At 39.2% G+C, this 21,875-nt stretch overlaps 1 protein-coding gene across 1 annotated transcript in view; it reads left to right on the top strand.

Moving 5' to 3' along the window:
• Window positions 1–1,706: 1,706 nt before the first annotated feature.
• Window positions 1,707–21,875, top strand: part of ZNF366 (zinc finger protein 366) — a 37,071-nt gene continuing 16,902 nt past the window's right edge. Inside the window, exons 1-2 of the mRNA XM_065662971.1 lie at window positions 1,707–1,772; window positions 17,348–17,417. The gene's annotated coding sequence lies outside the window, so the exon portion shown is untranslated. The remainder of the gene's footprint in view (window positions 1,773–17,347; window positions 17,418–21,875) is intronic.

The raw sequence follows: 21,875 nt of genomic DNA, 5'->3' as shown, positions 1-21,875 counted from the left end.
ATTTCTAAAATCCTACTATATTCTAATGTGAGAAACACAATGAAATACATATAGTATGACTGTAACAACTAAAAAACAAACAGAAAACAACCAACCAGAAAATCCTGGAGTTATATTACTGTGTAACAATGCGACGCATAGCCGTTCAACAAATCACAATGTGTAACTGAATATTGGCAACTACAGCCATATCCTTCACATGCTGCAGCACATGAGGGGGGTCCTTTACGCCAAGCTCCACTTGTTTCTGGTCCCATTAGCATTCTGCCAGCTTGCTCCTGAACAGTCTACAGTAAACATGCAGTGCAGAGCAGAAACCAGGAAAGCAAAGTGGGTAGTCACATAAGGAAAACAATTAGGTGTCCTTCAATATTTTTTGTCTCTAAGTGAGAAGTGCATTATTTTTACCCAGTTAAAATTCCACAGGTATATTGTAGACCGGAAGGAAGATATTAATCTTACTTTTTCACAGACAGTTCAGATGTATAATATACAATAAAAGAAATAATAATTTTTATGGGATAGAATACTAGCTTGTGTTCCTATTAACAACGGATTTATAGCAATATCTCAATTTACTTCACCAACATTCATCTAGCTACTGCTCTCAGAGTGAAGTCTGGATGCATAGATTATAGGAGAGAGCCATTTGAAATGGCTTTTTATTTTATGTCTTTTACAGAACTCAGCCCTCAATTACTCATCAATGAGCAGCCCCATCTCCAGTACCACATTACAAGATTAACCGAAAAATGCAGCCCCAGTGACAGTGTGAAGGTGTTTACTGGCAAGAATACTAAAAAAAAAAAAAAAGGTAAAAAATATCACTGTAAGTGGACTTCAGATGATAGATGAAGTTAGGGGAAAACATACAAGCAAACAAAAAATACAGTAGAGCACAATAGACTAAACTTATCTGAGGTGTAACTCTTGCCAGCTGGCCAGTATCTCTTTGTCAAAATATATTTAATGAGTAAAGAAAGAAACAAAATACAGTATAAAATGTGTCCAAGAACATAGCAAATTGGTTCATTTGGATACAGCAGCATGATTTCTATGATGAAAATCTTAGAGATAAATTAGTGATTACTGAATCCTTATCAATTTTGTGACCATTTTCATCCCATTTCTTATTTGACAGTTTTCTATAAATACCTAATGTACTATTTTCTTGTGATCACAGTAAAGAGGGTACCTATATCACCATGGAGACAAGATACATGTATACATCTATGATCAGTCCTTCTCTATAGTAAAAGCCTACACTATTCACGCAAGCTTATGGCTAATTGCTGTGCATAAGATACTTGTGTCTTATTCCTACCCACTGTGTTGGAAATTCATTTCATGTAGTTGCACATAGCAAGCTGTAACGTAGGTTTTATGGAGCCAATAATTCATATATAATACTTGAGGAATTCCTTTTAGTTTAGATATATTTATTTTTCCAAACATTTTGTTTGAGAGAAAATGAGATTGCTATCTTCTGTTTCCTTATTTTTTTGCAGGAAAGCAAAGGGTTGTTGACTTCCTCTCCCCTCCCTTCCTTCCTTCTTTCTGAAGGTACTGTACTCATCTGAAAAAAAAAGAGAACGAAATGATTGTTCCTGTTCTCTTTCTTAAGTCATTTGAAACACTGTCCCTGCTAGTTTTCTAAGTTTACTGCAATCTCTGCATGGGGGGAGGGACAGAAAGGGGGAAAGAGACAGAGATTACCAACATGAGAGCAGGTAGAGAGCTTAGGGCAAGACTCCTTCCAGCTTCAACAACTGGTAAGTTAAGTAAAAATGTATTTATGGTTAACTCTTTACAAGTACAATATATATGCTTCTGTATTAAGAAAAGGCGCTAATCAGATACACTTTTAACTGATAAAGAGGTAATAACCGTATGCATTGACAAGGAGTATATTTATGCTATAGTTACCTATAGTCTGGTTTTTAGATACTGGTGGTAATACCATACTGTTTAACCAGCACAGACAAGACAATGTTTTCCAGTGAGGCTGATAATATTCATAACATTATCTGCTGAGAATTTTGCATATATCCCTTCTGCTACCAGAATCTTGTTTCAGGCTTCTCTAACCTTATCCTGAATGTTTCAGCAAGGTTCATTGGGCCATTGCTGAAATACAGACAAAAGCTTTGTCATATGCAAATTGATGTATTTCATATATCATCTGCCACTACTGCAGTCTGCTCCAACCCACCAGCCTGTGCTATAGTGGGAGAAGAATTACATTGTTTTTTTTCCTTCAAACTGTATTGTGTTTACGATTGCACATGTTTATCTCTACTCATCTGTGTATATGATTAGTGTAGGAACAGTGACTTTTAAGACATGGTAAGATAATTCCGGGTCCTCACTTGAAAACAAAAGGTTTCATGTCGAACTGAGGCTGATCACCAGCATTGGTAATAGGGTGGATTCAAATTTCTATTTGTTGTTTGCATTGTTGTAAGTATCAACATTTTTCATGTTGGGCTCAAATGTACCAGAATGATCAGCAGTTGCATGTAAAATGAGTGATTGAATGCAAGCATATGTTTCAAATATCACCCCCACACAGGCTTTTATAGAAGTGGAATGCAGAGGTGGGGGGGAAGAATTAGGACAGGTGTCCATTTCTCTGCAAAAGGAAAACTTGGTCATCTTCTGACCCGGTATTTCTTCAAGCAGCTGCTCTCTGAAGCACAGGGTCCTCTGCAGGATGCCCGGAGCTCGGTCAGAGCGTCTCCAAATGGCGGGCAGGCATCACGGGGGGGGCTGGCAGACAGCTCGAGCTGCCCTGCTCCGGCTCCGGCTCCTGCTCCCACCGGGGCACCTGGGCTGCGCTTCCGCCCCAGGACAGCCCTCTGCTCCCACCCCTCGCTGAACCAAGTAGTGGGGATGATTTTCCTCTCCCTCCATCTGGGGTCTTTCTGCAAGATTTTCTTTAGGAAGAAGTGATCTACCCCCATTTCAGCCCGATTTCTGGGTAAGTTGTAGATTCCCTTTGCTTCAGGAGCAGCAGATAGGTTCTACCAAAGGAGGTTTCTCTAACTTCGCATCTTAATGTTGCAGCTTGGTTTAGGTTGGTACCAGTTATTAGGTTTATTTGGCTATACTTAACCCATGAAGAATCCCCTGCTAATAGCAAGTAAATGCCAGATATTGCCATGAAAACCACTTGCCACATCTTCTGCTTGGGGCACATGAGATTATGTTTTATGTGACTAAATACTGATTCAAATGAAATAGATGATTTGGACAGCTATTGTGACAAGTTACACGTCAAATATATAGCAAATCACTTTTTACTTTAAGTAAGAAATAGTCTCCCAAACATTATAAAAACATCTCAAAACCAAACAACAAACCCTAAACATAAGCTCTGTATTGCAGTGTGATTTTTCTCAAGCTGTAGTGTTAGTCTGGATTGCAATTGCCTGCAAGTTTTGGTCTGGTTTGTTCAGAAATTCAGTTGTCATGTAGGTAAGAGCCAGTTGCAGCCTTCAGGTACCAATTTCGTTTCTGAAGATACTAGACATTAACGTATTCTTAATTTGCACATGTATACAGTACACTCTTTCTCCGAGAGATTGTCTGAAATACATAAATAAGAATGTGCGGTCATATTCATAGTAAGTGATCAAAAGCAGTATATGTGATTTTTAAACCCATTCCCAAATAATAAGCACACAGAAAGAGCATTTTTTTGAATGAATGCTTAATAATTTGACAGTGAAAAACAGACCTTGAATTTTCAAATTCATTCTTAGATTTCACTTACAGGTCTTACTTTTCCTTCAAATAGTACATCTTAGCAATTGTTTGGAGTTTGTTTTCAAATTGTATAATTTATTGCTGGAATAACTGTAAATGATTTAGTATTACGGTAGTTGTAACACAACCAATACCTTTCTTCAGGTGTCAGGAAGAGGAGATTTTTAGCTGATGTGTAATCTTTATCCCACAAGCTGAGATATTTACAAGCAGAGAAGGATATAGTCTGAGACTCCATTGAGTACAGATCTACTACCATCTTATGGCACAATTTAAATGCTTGTGAAAGGAATTTTCAGTTATTCACCTCTATGTTATTAAAAAAATAACATTAAAGCAATAAACCAAGAATAAAAAGAGAGAGGCTCTGTTTATTTTGCTTAAAATGTTATTGCTTTTCTTGCTAAGAGATATATTTATGTATATATCATACATAAGACAGTGTACGCATTTTCTCAGAGAATTATTTCATGTTTTATTTCCATTTCCAATAAACTATTTTCATTTCATTTGTTTGGAATTATAATGAAAGAAAATATATAGAGATTTTGCTTTTGTTCTGAAAAATAAAAACAAAACTACAACAGTGACGGCAAAGATTTTACAAAAAAGTCATAGCCTATGGAAATCCCAGGTTAACAGGTCTGATTCAAAAAGCATAGACACTGATACAAACCTTTCTAAATGTCAATTGCCTTTTTATATTTAGGACCAGCTTCTTTAATGATGAAAACCATTGAGAATCAGAGTTTTGGATGCAGGATAGTAGCATATATTTACATTCCTACTAACATTTTGTAATCTGTAATGTAGATTTTTGACCACGAGATAATTTGAATCTTTTTTACTGGTTTAGCATTCTCTCAGACAAGAACATCAGCAAGAGTCTTGCTTCAGGACTATCTGGATGTAGAGCAGATACTGGTGGACTGAGAGGCATGATGTGCATCTCACAGATGAGCGTATTGGCGTGTCTTTTAGGTGCTGTGTCTAGTAGCATCAGACAGATATGCAGGATTTAGAATAGGAGAAGCACAGGGGCATGAATCATGGTAGCAACCCAAATTAAGCCTTAATAGAGGCAGAAGAGTATGGATTACCCAGAGAGCACTTACATTGCTTGCAGTCCTTGATACTGCAAAAGCTTGATGCCACAGAAAGACGTCTATCTGAACAGACTGCTCCAGTTAGCCAGACATGTCAGGAGAGTATCACCATGAGATACAAAAGCAGTAAAGGCTAAATAAGGTAACAGGGGTTTTCTGTGGCCATGGTCTAAGGACACAAGTCAGGTAAAGCTATGTAAAGAAAAGTGGCTTTGTATTAGTTAAGAAATGGTCCGCTGCTTCTGAGCACTGATGCATGTTCCCCAGTAGTAACTGACCCAATAAAACGGAATGACCTTATTAATGCTGTATAGACTGCTACAGATAGTTGTAAAATTACTCATTTGTTTGATGAACTAAGTTTATACCCCAACTGATTTTTAAAATAGACCCCCTGTTATGAGCATTTTCTTCTTAAATGTAGTAGTTTTCCCCATTATAGTTTACAAGTCCAGAAGATCACTGAAAAGGAAGGAATGTCAGCTTTATAGAGAGACAAGTAGCGTGAATCTTTTAAAAAGAAAGAAACAGGTTTGAGAAAATGGTGACCTGCGATTATCTTCTTTCTGCTGAAAAGCTGGTATTTGGAAACTGAGGACACAGCTCTCCATTGCTGTTTAAATGTAGTGGAATGATAGATCTTCATCCAACTAAGAGGCCTATCATACGTATTAATATAGGCATTGACTACTTGAAACACATACTGAATTGCATACTGGATGTCTGATTTTTCTTCATGTCTATCTGGTGTCTATGTTTGTATCTTGTCTGGCTTCTAAAATACTAATGATCCAGTGAAAAAGAGTATTTAATCTTTGTTTTAGTTTCTTCCAACTTAATAACTTGGTGACTTTCTTTTGTAAAATAAATAGTTTCATACTAGTGTTACCCTGATCTTGATAAGCAAAACATCGCATTTTCCTTCTAAACTGAAAATATTTAATGCATTGTAAAGACTTCTAACGTCATTGGAAGTAATTAAGCAAAGCAATTATGTATTAAAAGAAAATATTTTCATGCTCTGAAGGTTATGGGAAGAAATTATGTGAATATTTGTAATTTTTTTTTCTTTCTACTTTCACCCCTTATTTCCTGCTTTGTATGTTAGAAAGACACATTACTAATTATTTGAATGAAGGCTGAAGAAAAAAAACAACTTTCTCTTCCCTTCATCTGCCGCTATGAAAGCTAGAACACTGACACATTTCCCTTCTCCTTTGTGGATGTATATGAAATCATGTGATTTACAAGAAAAACTTAGGATAAAAAGAACGTTTCCTGAAAACCTATTTACCTGCTACCAATACTCATAAAAAGTAAATCTGGAAACATCAAACTTTCCAGCTGCTTATTGTCATTAGCAGCACTAGAATTCAGAGAAATACAAATGTTCATTGAATCTGAAGGTTAATTTAACTGCAAAAAGCTACAAGGTAAACTGAGTCTCATACATTGCTAACATCAGTTTTCGCTAATGAATTAGAGAAAGATACAACTGATTTGAAATTGAAAGCAAGGCTGCAAGAAGGGTCATACATTTTTAATTGTTGGATGATGCTGTACATTCACAGTAAGCAGGCATTACCCGCGTCAGCCTCTTGAGGCCTGATGAAAACTAGAAACCATCTACTTTCTCCTTATGGAAAGAATTTGGCAGGGTGGTGTTCCCAGAGTAGAGAAGCAGCTGTGGCAGTTCTGGTATGGGAGTACACGGCTTTGTCCCTTCTGGGGGAGAAACTTGCTCTGACACCAGGCCCTCTGATAAGCCACATGTGTGTTGGCTGGGAGGGACAAGATGACTTCCAGTCTTCCTCTTCACTGGCTTGTTACTATTTCTGACTGTGCAGAAGACACGAATGCTTTAGTCTTCTATGGTTAGGGTTGCAACATAACTGTTAGACTCTTTTTTGCAGTAACGAAAGACCTTTCGTTTTGTGGAGGCCTCTATGCTGTGTCTGCTACTAACAACTTTGTAAACTGGAGAAAGTATGTGCTCTTACCCAAATACGCTAGTTTACTTTTTCATGTCCTTTACAAAGGGAAGCCCACCTAAGCTTAAGCTGCAGGTAAAGAAACGCAATAAAACAGGTATCACTGGATTCTGTAGGCAAATGATCAGGGTCTGGCTTCTCCCTGAAAACTGCAGTGAGGATTTTCACTAGCTTGTTCAATACCAGACACAAAAAAATTGTGAACAGGCACCCAGTAGAAGGTACTGAACACAGTTAGGACAGTGAATTGGAACACAATTCACACAATTATTTATTCTCTGGGTAATGTCCTCTTGCCTACCACAGCCTTGCCTGCTATTCCTCCCAGAACACAGCTATTCCTTCCAAAACACAGCAATAATTTCTATAAACTCTTCCAGGTTTTTGTACATGGCAAAAATCCCTGAGTAGAATTAGGGGGCTGGTGGAGGAGTTGGGGGGAGGAGGAGCAGATACTAAGAAAATGGTTTTGATATACAAGGTGGTTTTCACAGAACTTCATTTTATATTGCTGGATGGCCATTCTTAGTCATGGGGTAGCATCACTGTGTTTTGATGTTTTCTTTTGGTTTTTTTTTCTTGTATTGAAAATCTGAACTAAGTTAGTACCCAGAACAAGCCTTCAGCATCACTAATGGTGAAGGATTAGTATTAGAGTGGTTTGCAGAACGTTCAGATTTTCAGATTTGAAACTATGTCGAGTTTCTTCTCACTCCTCACCCCCAACCTCCACCACTCCCTCTCTGGGAAAAAAGTAATGTCTTATTTGTTTGTAGCTCTGGACTCTGTTCCACTGTCTTCTTATGATATTTGGCTAAGTCTGAGCTGCCATTCCCACTCTGCATGCTAATTCAGTAAAATTGGCATTTTAAATCTGTATCAGTTTAAAATAATTAACCTCGAGATTTTTTCCCTGTTAGTTGATTTACATCGAGGTTTGTTTTCCAGTTGATCAAAATCACTGAAGCAATATACAATTTGTTTTAAATTTCAGATTTTCCTCAGTTGTGGCAACAAACTAATGTTTATTTTCAAAACTTTCTGGAAGCTAACCAAAGAATTAAGACCCATAGGCATGATGTATCTTGGGGATCAGAGAGCGAAAGCAGTAGCTTTTTGCTGTTTAGTCAAGGAGAAGGTTCAAGTATGGTAGCATAGGTGAAGGGCAAAGTCAGGGAGGAAGTTATCTTAAACTACTTTCGCGCAGGCACTTCTAGTGATCAGTCAAAAATACCATTTATGCTGGAACTTAATAACTAAGCACATTACTCTTTAAACAAATTCAATTGCTTTTTTAAAAGTTAATGCTTATTTGAATGCAATTGTGAGATGTATGTGAAGGCGATATTTTTCTAAACAATAAATACCTATTTAAAGTGGTAACAATAAATACCTATTTAAAGTGGTTTTGATGTTTTAACACAGATGTTATACTCTGTCAGACTGAAAAGCACACCTCCTTAACCACGGTGCAGATATATAACAAGTAGTTTGTTCCAATGCCTCAAATTTGCCTGAAGAGCCACCTTTAACTCTGTGTCATTGCTCATGATTCCTTTTTTTTTTTTATTATTGTTTGGGTATTAATGGAATAAACAGAGTGGTGTCCTAGGAATGTCACTGACATCTCTAGTTCCTTTGCTGTGTTTCCCATTGAACTTATGTTCACAGCAAAATGTCTAAGTCGCTACTGAGCCAGCTTTATTGCAAGTGAGTAATAGGGGTCAACAGGGCTTAAGCAGTCCTTTCAGCCAAGCAGCTTTTCCAGCAAGTCTGCTCAAACTTCAGCTGAAATCTAAAAAAGCCTCATCTGGTAATTACTTTTAAAAACTGGACACCAAAAGGAGTGCTCAGTAGCAGATACATTTTTCTTATTTCTGTCAGTTTCTGGATTAAATCCTCTTCTTTTAGTTCTTTTAGGACATAGAACGTCTTTCTGAAACACAATACCTACTACTTTAGCAACCTTCAGTTTCACTACGAGTTTTGAATTGTGTGAAACAAAGAACTGAATGCAAAATAAATACAAAAAAACGGTGCTGCTGAAGACTAATAGTACTCCTCCATGTCTAGACTTTCATAAAAAAAAAATCTGCTTTGGAGACATTATATGGAAGTCTCCTATACAATCCTATTCTCTCTTGGCCTTTCTACAGGCAGAAGTGTACATTTCACCTGGTACTTTCTTTTTTGAGATACCTGTTGCTTTACACATGCCATGCCTGGAAGGTGCTATTAACTGCTAATGGTGCTAAGGGTGCCAGCAGGATGGCTTGAAGAACCAAGGCTGAAAGTGGCCCTCAGTTACCCTTTAAGATAACAAAGAGGTAGGAGGAGACCAGACCATCTCTCTGGCCTCCACAGAGGTGATAACAACACTGGGACTACAGTAGGAAGGAAAGCTCAGTCTATTTCCTTTTTAAAGGTCATGAATGCCAGTGAAAGGTTTACTTTCGAAACAGCAGCCCAAGCAAGGCAGCATAAGGGTTATGGAAGGGCATGCTTTTTTGATCATTCTAATTTTGGGTGTTCTGTATAGCTCCATTGTTTTAAAATACGACTACTGCAGAGCTCAAAACCCTCTGTCTCCACTTCACTCTGTATCATTTAATGGTTGTGCTTTGTAGGTGGAAAGATTATGCCCAAAGTGCTCTTCCAGGGACCCCACACTCTATTCAATATTACTATTTTACTACTAGAAGTTTCCTTACATGAATATTATTTATTTTTTCTTCTGTTCAGCCTATCTCTTTTAATATCTGTGTGGTGAGAAAAGAAAAAAAATCCTAAACCTTCATTAGTGCTATTTGATAATTTTCCAGAGGAAAAACTATTTAATACATAGGATTCCTACTGTGCCAAAAATGTACTATTTTAATTTGCAGTGGCAGATATGGAAATAGACAGGAAGCAGGGATGGAGAGATAGGATTTTTGCCGAGGTGAGTAGCTCTGGGGAGGATGCCTTCAGCACTGGGGCGTGGGAACCAGGAATCTGGTTCCTGAATGGCCAGAGCCTCTAAGGGAGCCCCACATCCTCATCAATCTTTGCCCAGGAGCCGGCAGCGCTGCTGGCTGAGCAGCTGTTTCATAGACAGCACATTTGAAGTTGTGCTGCTGTGTATGTGCTCTCGATGTCACCATCATGGCTGGCCCTGAACTCTGGCGGGGGGGGGTGTGTCTGAAAACTCAGTATACCTATGAGGAAATGCTCCTGGGGACCCAGACCTGTAAGAGTATTTGTGTAAAACTGAATATACACCAAAGACATCAAATTTGGTGCAAAATAGAACAGCTACAGGGGGGGGTGACTTGGATTAATTTTCCCCTTCTCCCCAGGGAATTTGGACACACATCTCCAGCCTATTAAGAGAGTGCCCTAACTAGAGCTTGTGAGGGTAACCCTGCTCCCCTTTTGCTGAATCTGGTCCATTACACAGACAAAAATGCCACTGCCAAGGGGCAGGGAGAGGAGAGAAGACAAATAGGGTAGACAGGGGCTGCAGATTCTATCCATCTAGCCGTAGGTCTGGGCTCCCCTCCAGGTGTTGTTTCTTCAGGTTCATTGAAAGTTAAAGGCACGTGAGCCTCCTGCGTGACTGTGTTTATGGCTTGGCTATGGTGTCAGGCTCCCTCTAGTTCATTCTGACACAAACCCCCTTCTCTGCAGTGCAAAAGCTCCAGAAGAAGGGACAAGTATGGGTGAGTACAATTTTTTATGGTACATCCTCAGCGTAAACTCAGGCCTGTATGCCATTTCCTGCAAAACAGGTCTCAGAGCTCAGCTTTGTGTTTGTGTTTTCTTTTGGAAACAGGCAAAACTAGTCTGCGGTACCTAAGAAAATTTCTTCTTGACATGGACATAGGAGTGCCTCCAGTGCCACACACAGTGTGTGCTCCATCCCTGGCAGTGCTCAAGGTCAGGCTGGACAGAACGTTGGGCCCATGTATGGTCTAGTGTAAGGTGTCCCCTGCCCATGGCAGCGGTTTTGGAATGAGGTGATCTTAAGGACCTTTCCAACCCTAACTATTCTATGATCCTATGGCACTGGTTAGCCTGCTTGAGGCAAATAGTTCACCCCCATGTATCCTCCAAACTTCTATTCAGAATATGAATATATTTCACTTTCCCATTTTCGTGAAGAAGAAAAGAACAAAAGAAAGGAATTGTACATTAAAACCTCTTAAGGTAAAGACTATACAGTAAAAGGCTAATCAGCAAAAATGATCTAGCTTTATAGTGGCTAAGTAATGGCTTCTAAAGATGGGAGAAGTAGAAGCAGGACAGGGTCAGCTGTTGAAGGACTTGATGGTAGGATAGAAAGTGAGGCATGAGTGAAATAACCTTCAGTACACATTGGTTTCAGGGGACTTTCAGGAGGAGAAACAGAAGTGTTTCCTGGAGAGGTAGATTGAGAAGAGAGTAGGTAGGCATCTCTCCTCCTGCACAGTGCAGCTCTCACTGTCCTTTTTTCTCTCTAATTCTCTGGAGTTACAAGAACCTCCACCAAAGCACTCAGAGATATCTCACTTCCTATCTTTGTATGTCCCTTATCCCACAAGAAACAGTTGTCTTTTGATTTTTATATTAAATAACTTTTATCCACATCCATTCTTCATGGAATAAAATGAGTCAGAATGCAACATCTTTGGGTCAGGAAAGCTCTGAGCCAGACAGCTGGAGGACTGAGGACAGCACTGGAAAGCTGTCACAATACTTTCTTCTGGTTTTTATATTCTTCACAAGTACGGTGTAGCTACACCAGTAGCCTTCGCTGATATGTCTGGTTTTACATCCTCCTGTACCTTACCAGCAGCTCTATTTCAGGCTACACTTAACAGGTTTCTGTGGGGGGAAAGAGAATGGCCCATGCTGCTATGGGCAGAGATAAGGCAGGTCTGCTCTGTGAACCCAGAGATATGCCAGCAAACAACTGTTCCTTCTCCACTTTGTTCCCACCCCAAGGTAGCCTTGAATTCCTTGTTGGTACCAAAGAATCAGGAAGGTGGAAGTGCTCATCTGAGGATATTTATAATATTTGTTCCATTACACACTTTTAGACCAGATAATTTGCTGTGCCTTGAAGGCTCCTATTGTGTGTGTCTGGTTTGGGGTGACTTTGTGAAAACAGCTTCAGAGCCTGTGGACTTAACATCCATTTCATTATCTGGGTTGTCTATGTGCTGCTGACAATTTTAGCAGATAGAATAGAGAAGCAGAGAGGGAGTGAACCACAGTTAGAATAGAGAAGTGAAGAGGGAAGGAAACATAAGAGAAGAACTAAGAAAACTCACAAAGGGGAAGAAAAAGAAAAAAAGAAGAAAGGAGGATAAAGAAAAAGAGAAATAAAGAGCCAAACCAACAGCAAGCACAAGCTATACTCAAAGGACACTTTGTATGTACATCAAAATAACTAGAGATGGTCCATGAGGCTTAAGTACTGCTCAAGGCATCACCAATAAGGCCCTGTTGCAGATGTTCAGTGGTTAACAAAGCCATACTGTTCTGTGGTTTCCACTCACTGTCCTGTTGGGCAGCGGGACTAAACTAAGAACACAACACTCACACTGGAGAGAGGAAAAATATCTAAGACTAGCTCTGTACAACACCAGGCAATTTTTTCTATCTAATCAATGCCACCACTGAAAAGCAAGTTATGCCATAAACCACTCTATAGGAGCTCTTGATGCCACAAACAGTGCCTCAGCTTTGGCAGGGTGGGTGATGGGATGGCTCCACACTTTCAGCAGAGGAAATGTCAGAATCTAGTTTAACACCTCAGAATCATGGAATGGTTTGGGTTGGAAGGGACCTTAAAGCTCATTCAGTTCCAACCCCCCTGCCATGGGCAGGAACAACTTCCACTACACCAGGCTGTTCAAAGCCCTCTCCAGCCTGGCCTTGAACACTGCCCGGGATGGCACATTCTCTAACACTTTCTATAATTATCAAAACAAAAATGATCTGTAGGTTACGCAAAAGTGAATGCACATTAATTTTGATACTATTCTAATAATTTTCTCTATTACAAGAAATACCAAAAAAACTATTTTATAGTAACTATGTTACTATAAAAGTGCTCATAGTGTCTTGCTCCCTGAAATCTGAGTACTAAACCAAGTTACACATATATCCAAGATGACTGCAAAAGCCACTTTATAGGCAACCCAGGCAAACTGGCATGTTTCCTTAATTTTGTATTTTCCAGCTAAAACAAAACAAAAAGGATGTAACTTAAAACGTTAAAATTTGGGAATAACAAAGACAATGCAAGGAGGGCATTTCTGTTTCACAATTTTCTGAAAAAAGACCCATTTCTTCACATTGGTGTCATCCCCAAACAATATTAATGCAACTACACTGCATAGGAAGAACTTAGAGCAAAGGAATATCTAAAATAATCAAACTTTGGACATGAAGCAAGGAAGACATGCCAAAGCAGAGTTAATGAAGGAAAAAAAAAATTATTTAACATATAGGACATCTTTGAAAGTTCATTTCTTGTTGCATTTTTTTACTGAGTCATGTTAAACTGTTTAAACATGTCAGATTTTTAATCAGTTCAGTTTCTTACGTGTGTGATTGTATGATTTCTACTACATTTATCTGCAAAGGTTACCATCTGCTAACATGTTGTCTCAGGATGTAAGTTATATTTTTTCATATATGTACAATACATTTGCTAAAAGTAACAAAATTTGGTCATGGCATAGATGGACAACATCTTGCTGGACAACAGAACCTATAACAAATAACAAGGAAAATTGTGACGGATTAGTTTCAGAGTTCATTGGAAGTCTTTCCATAAACCTCACTGAGCTCTAATTATGCCCTAGGAAGAGTTACCAATGTTATCAGTTTTCCTTTACCATATGCTAAGAAAAAAAGCACACATTTGTTAATGGAAAGAAGAAGTTTTCTCCTGAAGCCTGATACCAGCAGATGAAGGTAATTTCCCAAGGAGAAGTGAAAAAGACGCTGAGATCCTCAGTACTATCATACTAATGCAGGAAGAAAAAACCTGATCTTGTCCACTTCTCATTTTCAGTATTCCAGATCATTTTCATGATCAACTGGTTTCCAAAGGCATGTGACAAGAAGCCTTAGCTTAAATGACAATTAAGGAGATGTTAAATCATGGACTTAATTTGATACCAGGTCTGCATGCATGTGAGGGAGAGAAAATGACTGTAGAAGTGGTACTGAGAAGTTTTGACTAAATTTCACAATGGCTATTATTTCCAGCACAGGCCTGTTTATTTCAGGTTTCCCCACCATTTGTGTCTTCCTAATCAGTATCTGAACTCATTGATTTTGGATACTTTCCCTAAATCCATGTTTGTTTTTGCAAGGTAGTCCAAATTTCTATCTTCTCCTGGCTCTGCACTGTAGCAGGAAAAGTGCTCTCTTCATTTAACATATCAATCAGCTTTCAGGTTAGCTTCAAATAATATAGCTTAAGGACTTCAAGGTTGATTTGAGTATATAACACATATTCAGCTTATAGACTTGTCTTGAGTACAAAAACATGTACTCAGTATATGTTACTTGAGTCAATTTTTGAAATTTGTGTGCTTGAAATGTGGATATTTATAGTGGGAGAACATGGATAGAAAACACACTTTGCATGGACTTCTCTAAAGAATTAGACGGTTGACATAGATTTTAGAGAAATTCTGGTAAGTGTTTGAACATGGTCTTTTATCTTCTACCCTACTCTAATGACTGCAGTCACTCAAGCCTAGAGTAAATAATGTACCTTAATTTGAAAAAACCCCTATATAAATAATCCATTATTGAATAACCATCACAGTTCGAGCCAATTATCTAGTGAACTTCGTATTGAAATAACTCTGTGTCTTCCAAGCATATTTAGAACTTCTGCATCATTCATAGTTGCAGCAGTATTGCAGCACTATTACCTACAAACAAAAATTTGACTGTACAAATGACAAGCAGATGCACAGATTTTACAGCTGTGGAAGGTTATTATCATCTAGTCCAACTTCTTACTAACAACAGGCTATAAAACCAGGAAAACAAACAATAAACATTTGAAAATTACAGGTTAAAAACATCCAAATGATTGATTTACAACTTTCTAAAACTATTAAATTCCCAATAGAAGAGGAAATGAGGAATGGCAACATTGTTGCATGAATTCACTCACTCTGGAGGCAGCAGAAAAGAAGTGGAAGAGAAAGAAAAAAGGGGTTCATGGAGAGTTCATGCCATCACTGAAGGAAATCAGCATGGATAATAGTAAGGAGTGATCAGATGTGTACTAACTCAAAATATTCAGTTACCAGGAGTGGATGCATTCATGTTTGTACAAGTATTCCTAGCATTTTCAAAGTTTCACAAATGAATCAGTGTAGATGCAGTAGGGAACACTGCTTCACTGCTGAAATGAGATGAATTCTTAAAACCCCTTTTGGTCAGATATGGAGGCTGATGTGAATTTTGCATAAATAGAAATAGTAAATAAGTGAAAAATAAGTAAAGCTTTTGGTGCTTAGTTCAATAGTTGTATGACTGAGGACACTTGAAACCTATTCCAAAACATTTAGTGCATTTAAAAAGATTCTAAAACCTATTTGGACATGTGAACTGAATGAAGGAGATTCTATTAAGATAACCATGACCATCGATATATAACAGGTTACAACAGTCAGTGACGGAAAAAAACCCAGCTGGTTGCTCAGTAAGGCTGAAGCTCTCCAGCTGCTCAGCTTCACCTCAAGAAATGCAATAGTTTGTCAGTTTTCACTGATTTACACCACTTCCAATACAGAAACAGCTGTTAGATTTCATTCTTTACTTACAGATGCCAGTATTTCAGGCCTCAAAAGTAAAGAAGAAACACATTCTTATAGGGCCAGTTTCTACAGTCATACATGTTCCATCAAATGTGGAACTTCTCTTCCAGTAAGAGAAGCTGTTCAGTCTATTCAGCCACCTTTACACTTCTTCCACTTTCCTGTGTTTCATCTTCTTGTGAAACAGCAAACACAAGTGCAAGCCTCCTAATAAAGTAGATCATTTCCCTTTGTCATAGAGTACATAAAACTTTCACTTGTCTTGGTCTCGTTTCTGGTTTTAGCGTTGTGTTGCCCAAGAGCAAAATCAGAACAGTAGTATTCAGTATTTGAGCTTGAGAAAATTTACAACCTCACATTTTTTATTATTAGAAGATACTTTCATGCAGAACGTTTGTTCTACTGAAGTCTAAAGAAAATTTGCTGCTGACTTCAGTGCAGAATATTAACTGGAAACTGTAACAATCATATGCTTGTAGAGTGAATAGCATGATTTACATACTTTTTTAATCCTTTGTAGAAATATGATGAAAGGAAATGAGAAAATAAAGGGGGATTCATATTCTGTATTAAAATGTTCCTCTTTAATGGAAGTTAACAACATTATTAGGTGTTGCATAAATATTCTATTGTGGAAATATTTCAATAACTACTTGAACTCACTGTAGTATTTCTTTTCTTTTTTTTTTTTTTCTGAAAGTGTGGGCAGGGAGCTTATTTGCCGTTCTATTTTTCAAAATCATGTATTTCCAAGTATGTACATATAGAAAGAAACTGTGAGGATGCTTGTCTGTTCAAAAGAAATTAACTTTTTAATAAGCTCTGGAGTGCTAGGTTTAGTGGGTTTTTTTTAAGGTTTTAAGTGCCAATACAGCATGAAAACCCCTGTCTCAGGGAGATTTCCAGACCAAGTTTTCAAAATTGAGAAGCTGAAGTGCTACTGACAAAAGATAGAATTTTATAATATCTATCCAGATTTAAACCGAACTCAGTGCTTAGAATCATAAGCCACTGTGCTACATAGAATTCCAATTCAAATACTACGTGCTGAAGAAAGAAAGAGGTTTTAAAGTGCTTTTATAGGAAACACAAAAGATCCCTAAGAGATATTTGAAACAAATGTTCTTCAATTCACACCCTCATTATTTATTGTTGAGTATTAAAATGAGATCAGCTACTCCAGAGTCATACAGAACAAAATTACTGGGGAGCTGCAGTTGAAAGCTTCGAAGCTCCTTAGATATTTCATGCATGGTGGTCAGATCTGTAGTTTCTTCTACGGTTTCTTCAGGACTCACGTGTTTACGGAATTAAGTTCTGATCAAGTGAAGATCATGCTTCCCTAGAAATTAGTAAGGGTTTGCTACCAGCATGAAAGCAGATGAGAAGATAGGTTATAGCTAACCTTTCCTTAATTAATTTCTACACCACAGTGCTTGGCAGATTGAAGAGAAAAAAAAAAAAAAAAAGAGCAGAAAGTATTTACACTGCAATATATTGTAATACAGTAAATATTGCAATATATTGTAATATATTGTACATATAAAAAAATATTTACACTGTAAATCTGTACTCTCCCTCCACTTTTAGGTCCTCTTTTGTTGGATTGTGTAGCACCTCTCTGACTGCTGGTCACTGACTGTTTAAATACTTTCCCCCGTAGGTTTGGTCCTGTGATGTGCGTAGCTGTGGACAGTGGAATAAACCCATAAGCTCAGTGAAAGCAGCCAAAGGTTAGTAGTACAACAAAATTAACTCTTTCTAGTAATTTGAAACCATTCTACAGTCTTTGCCATGACTCGGTATTCCAGAAAGATTGAAATTTTGCATAATGCAGGCAGTGGAAGAAGGGAGTAACCGGCAGCCAAGAGACAAGAGAGCAATTAGTCACAACTCCGTCACTTCTGTGTATTTTTGGAAGTATTTCAATAATCTAACAAAAGCAGTAAATAACATCGCTGGATTTTCAATTGTTGTGGGCTTTCTGAAGCATTTTATACCCATATTGCTGGGAAAGAATCAGTTACACAAGATGAAAGACATTTGAGGGACAGGCCCATGCTTTGAAGGGAAGATTTTGGTGTACGGGCGTACTTTATGTTCAAATCGTGGGAGTTTAACTTTGCTTAAACTGAATTTTGAAAAAAAACTAACCCAAAACCAAACGGAGTCTTTTTCAGTATTCAAAGGATTCCTCTCCCCTTCTCCCTTTTTAGTAAGCCAAGCCTTTGCACCCAAAGAGTCTTTGAGATTTAACTGCTCCTTATTTTGCCCAGGGACTTAGGATGACAAGGAAACATAGCAGAATGCATATCCCCTAACAATCCTTTCTGATGGATCGCACACAGTTACATATATTACTTATATACACATACGAACACAAAAATAGTGTACACATAGTGCGTGTATATATATTTACACTATATCCAGTTCAGTGAGCCAGGGACTAAAAGTCACATCCTGGTAAAATTATTAAGCACTTGTCCCAGTTTTAAGCAGTTTTTTTCCCAGCCTTTTCTAAAATCACAGGTGTTTTCTGAATAATTAGTTTAGAGCTCTTACAATTTTTGCTTTGGTTACTACTCCTTATCTGTGCACTGATTGATCCCTTTGTGCAAATTTTTCATCTTAAAATTTCATCACTGAGCCTTTGGCTGCAAACAGTATCTCAAAGATGATTCTACAGTCTAACCTGTTATACGGAAGTGATTTGCTTGCAAGCACGTTTTTAAAATGCCTTCTTTTGTCCACAGCCTAACTAGGTCACAGAGATGAGCTTTTATCTATATTGAGAAGCAGTTTTAACCAACATGGAGCTTCCTGAAAAAGAAACAGCAGTATCTTTAATACTCCAACCACCTTCACACTCTCCACCCAGCATTTCCAAGCACGGGGTTATAAATAGCGTCAATGTGTCACAGGTGACAGAGGGAAAATATGTCTGGTTTTCCAGCACAACCTCTGCCTGGTTGTATGGATGCATGTACATAAACACACATGCACACACAGATAAGTGCATCCCTCAGGAGGACTACAAGGATGTCATGAGGTTATGCATGGAGAAAATTAGAATGGCCAAAGCCCAACTAGAAATTAATCTGGCTAGTGCCTGAAAAGACAATAAAAATATTTCTATAAATACATTGGCCACAAAAGGAGAGGTAAGGACAATCTCCATCCTGCATTGGATGCAAAGGAAAGAGTGACAAAGGATGAGGAAAAGGCCAAGGCACTTAAGGACTTCTTTGCCTCAGTTTTTAATAATAAGACCAGTTGTGCTCTGGGAGCCCAGCCCCCTGACCTGGAAGACAGATATGAGAAGCAGAATTAAGCCCCCATGATCCAAGGGGAAACGGTTATTGACCTGATACATCACTTAGACACATACAAGTCTCTGCAGCCATGAGGGATCCACCCAAGGGTACTGAGGAAGCTGGCAGAAGTGCTCACCAGGGCACTTTCCATCATTTATCAGCAGTCCTGGCTAACTGGGGAGGTCCCAGTTGACTGGAGATTGGCAAATGTGACCTCCATCTACAAGAAGGGCTGGAAGTATGATCCAGGAAACCACAGGTTGGTCAGTTTGAACTCAGTGCCAGGGAACATTGTAGAGCAGATCACCTTGAGTGCCATCAGACAGCATGTACAGGACAAGAAAAATGAGGCCCTGTCAGCATGCATTTATGAAAGGGAGGTCCTGCTTAATTAGCCTGATCTCCTTCTATGGCAAAGTGACCCAGGTAGTGGATGATGGAAAGGCTGTGGATGTCGTCTTTCTAGACTTTGGTACAGACTTTGACATCGTTTCTCACAGCGTTCTGGAGAAACTGGATGATCATAGCTTGGATGGATGTACTCTTCATTGGGTATAAAACCGGCTGGATGGCAGGGAATGAAGAGTGCTGCTGAATGGAGTTAAGTCCTGTTGGCAGCTGGTCACTAGGGGTGTACCCAAGGGCTCAGTTCTGTTCAATATCTTTATCAATGATTTGGATGAGGGGACCTTGTGCACACTCAATAAGTTTACCCATCACATCAAGCTGGGTGGGAGTGTTTATTTGCTTGAGGATATGAAGTCTCTGTAGAGGGATCTGGGCAGGCTGGATCAATGGGTTTTGGCCAATAGCATGAGATTCAACAAGGCAAAGTGCTGGGTCCTGCACGTGGGCCACAACAACCCCATGAAATGATCCAGGCTTGGGGACGAGTGGCTGGAAAGCTGCTTGGTGGAAAAGGACCTGGGGGTGCTGATTGGTGGAGCTGAACATGAGCCAGCTTGTGCCCAGGCATCCAAGAAGGTCAGCACCATCCTGGCCTTTATCAGAGATAGTGTGGCCAGCAGGGCCAGAGCAGTGATTCGGCACTGGTGAGGCTGCAGATTGAATCCTGAGTTCAGTTCTGGGCCCTTCACTGCAACAGAGACATTGAAGTGCTGAAGCATGTCAAGAAAGCCAGCAAAGCTGTTGAAGTGTCTAATTAACAAGTGTTAGGAGAAGTAGCTGAAGGAAGGGTGATTTTTTAGCTTGAAGAAAAGGGGGATGTGGGGGACCTTATTGCTATCTACAGGAGGTTGTAGAGAGGTAGGTGGGGGTCTCTTCTCCCAAGTAGCAAATGATAGGACAAGAGGAAATGACCTCTAGTTGCACCAGTGGAGGATTAGATTGGCTATTACAAAAAATATCTTCACCAAAAGGGTTGTAAAGCATTGGAACAGGCTGCCTGGGGAAGTGGTTGAGTCACCATCCCGAGAGGTATTTAAAAGACGCGTAGATGTGTCATTTGTGGACATAGTTTAGTGGTGGACTTGGCAGTGTTAACTTTATGGTTGGACTCATGTTCTTTTCCAACTTAAACGATTCCACGATTCTGGAGAACCAAGACAAAAGGTAGAAGCCTGATTTAACATGAAACAAAATATTTTAGGTGAACCCTAAATTCAGGAGAAGCTTCATATATAGAATCATAGACTTGTAGAACGGTTAGGGTTGGAAAGCACCTGAAGATCACATAGTCCCAACCCCCCTGCCATGGGCAGGGACACCTCACACTAAACCATGTCACCCAACCTGGCCGTGAGTGCTGCCAGGGATGGAGCGTTCACAGCTTCCCTGGGCAACCCATTCCAGTGCCTCACCACCCTAACAGCAAAGAACTTCTTCCTTATATCCAATCTAAACTTCCTCTGTTTAAGTTTTAACCCGTTACCCCTGTCCTATCACTACAGTCCTAATGAAGAATCCCTCCCCAGCATCCCTATAGGCCCCCTTCAGATACTGGAAGGCTGCTATGAGGTCTCCACGCAGCCTTCTCCAGGCTGAGGAGGCCCAACTTTCTCAGCCTGTCTTCATACGGGAGGTGCTCCAGCCTCCTTGTGGCTCTTGTGGCCTCCTCTGGACTTGTTCCAACAGTTCCATGTCCTTCTTATGTTGGGGACACCAGAACTGCACACAATACTCCCAAGTCAGATTTCAATAAAAGCAGAGCAGAGGAGAGGGGCAGGATCACCTCCTTTGACCTGCTGGTCACGCTCCTTTTGCTGCAGCCCAGGATACGGCTGATCAGTGGAACATAGAATTTTGCCAGAAGATAATTATTAATCTGCTTTGTGACAGTCTATGACTAGTAAGGCTTGGAGCGTTCTTATGTGTCAATTCCTCTGGAGACCTGGGGGGTTGTTGACATTAAATCTGTATTTAGTTTTATAGCGGTGATTTTGCCCATTTATTTAGAAATAAAAAAACCTTCCACATTAAGCCTATAAAACTGGAAGTAATTTGGAGAGTTGTCAAAGGTTCTTTCCTCCTCCAAATCTGCCAGGTAAATATCTCTGGGATTAAAACAAAGAAAATAAATTAATCTCCGCCTTCTTATTACAATACAAAGTGAGAGAAGCCAGGAAACATGGCGCAAAACCTGATGGTACACAGTGTCCTTAGATCTCTTGGCCATTGTTTTCTCTCACAGCAGCACATGTTAATGATACAAAGAAGTTTAACATTTTTTGGCATTGGCTTTTCATGTCACAACCATAATAAATGTTCACATTACTGTTTGTATTGCTATATCCTTTAGATGCACCGCCAATTTCTAGAGCCTGTGCATGCACAGCCAAGGACAAGATTTTGCCTACAAATAGTGTGGTTGAATTAAATTAAGCAGAAATCTTGCCATACAGATTCAGATGCAAAGTA

The sequence above is a fragment of the Lathamus discolor genome, chromosome Z, assembly GCF_037157495.1.
Source record: "Lathamus discolor isolate bLatDis1 chromosome Z, bLatDis1.hap1, whole genome shotgun sequence".
NCBI lineage: Eukaryota > Metazoa > Chordata > Aves > Psittaciformes > Psittacidae > Lathamus > Lathamus discolor.
This window is presented reverse-complemented; position numbering and strand designations above follow the sequence as displayed.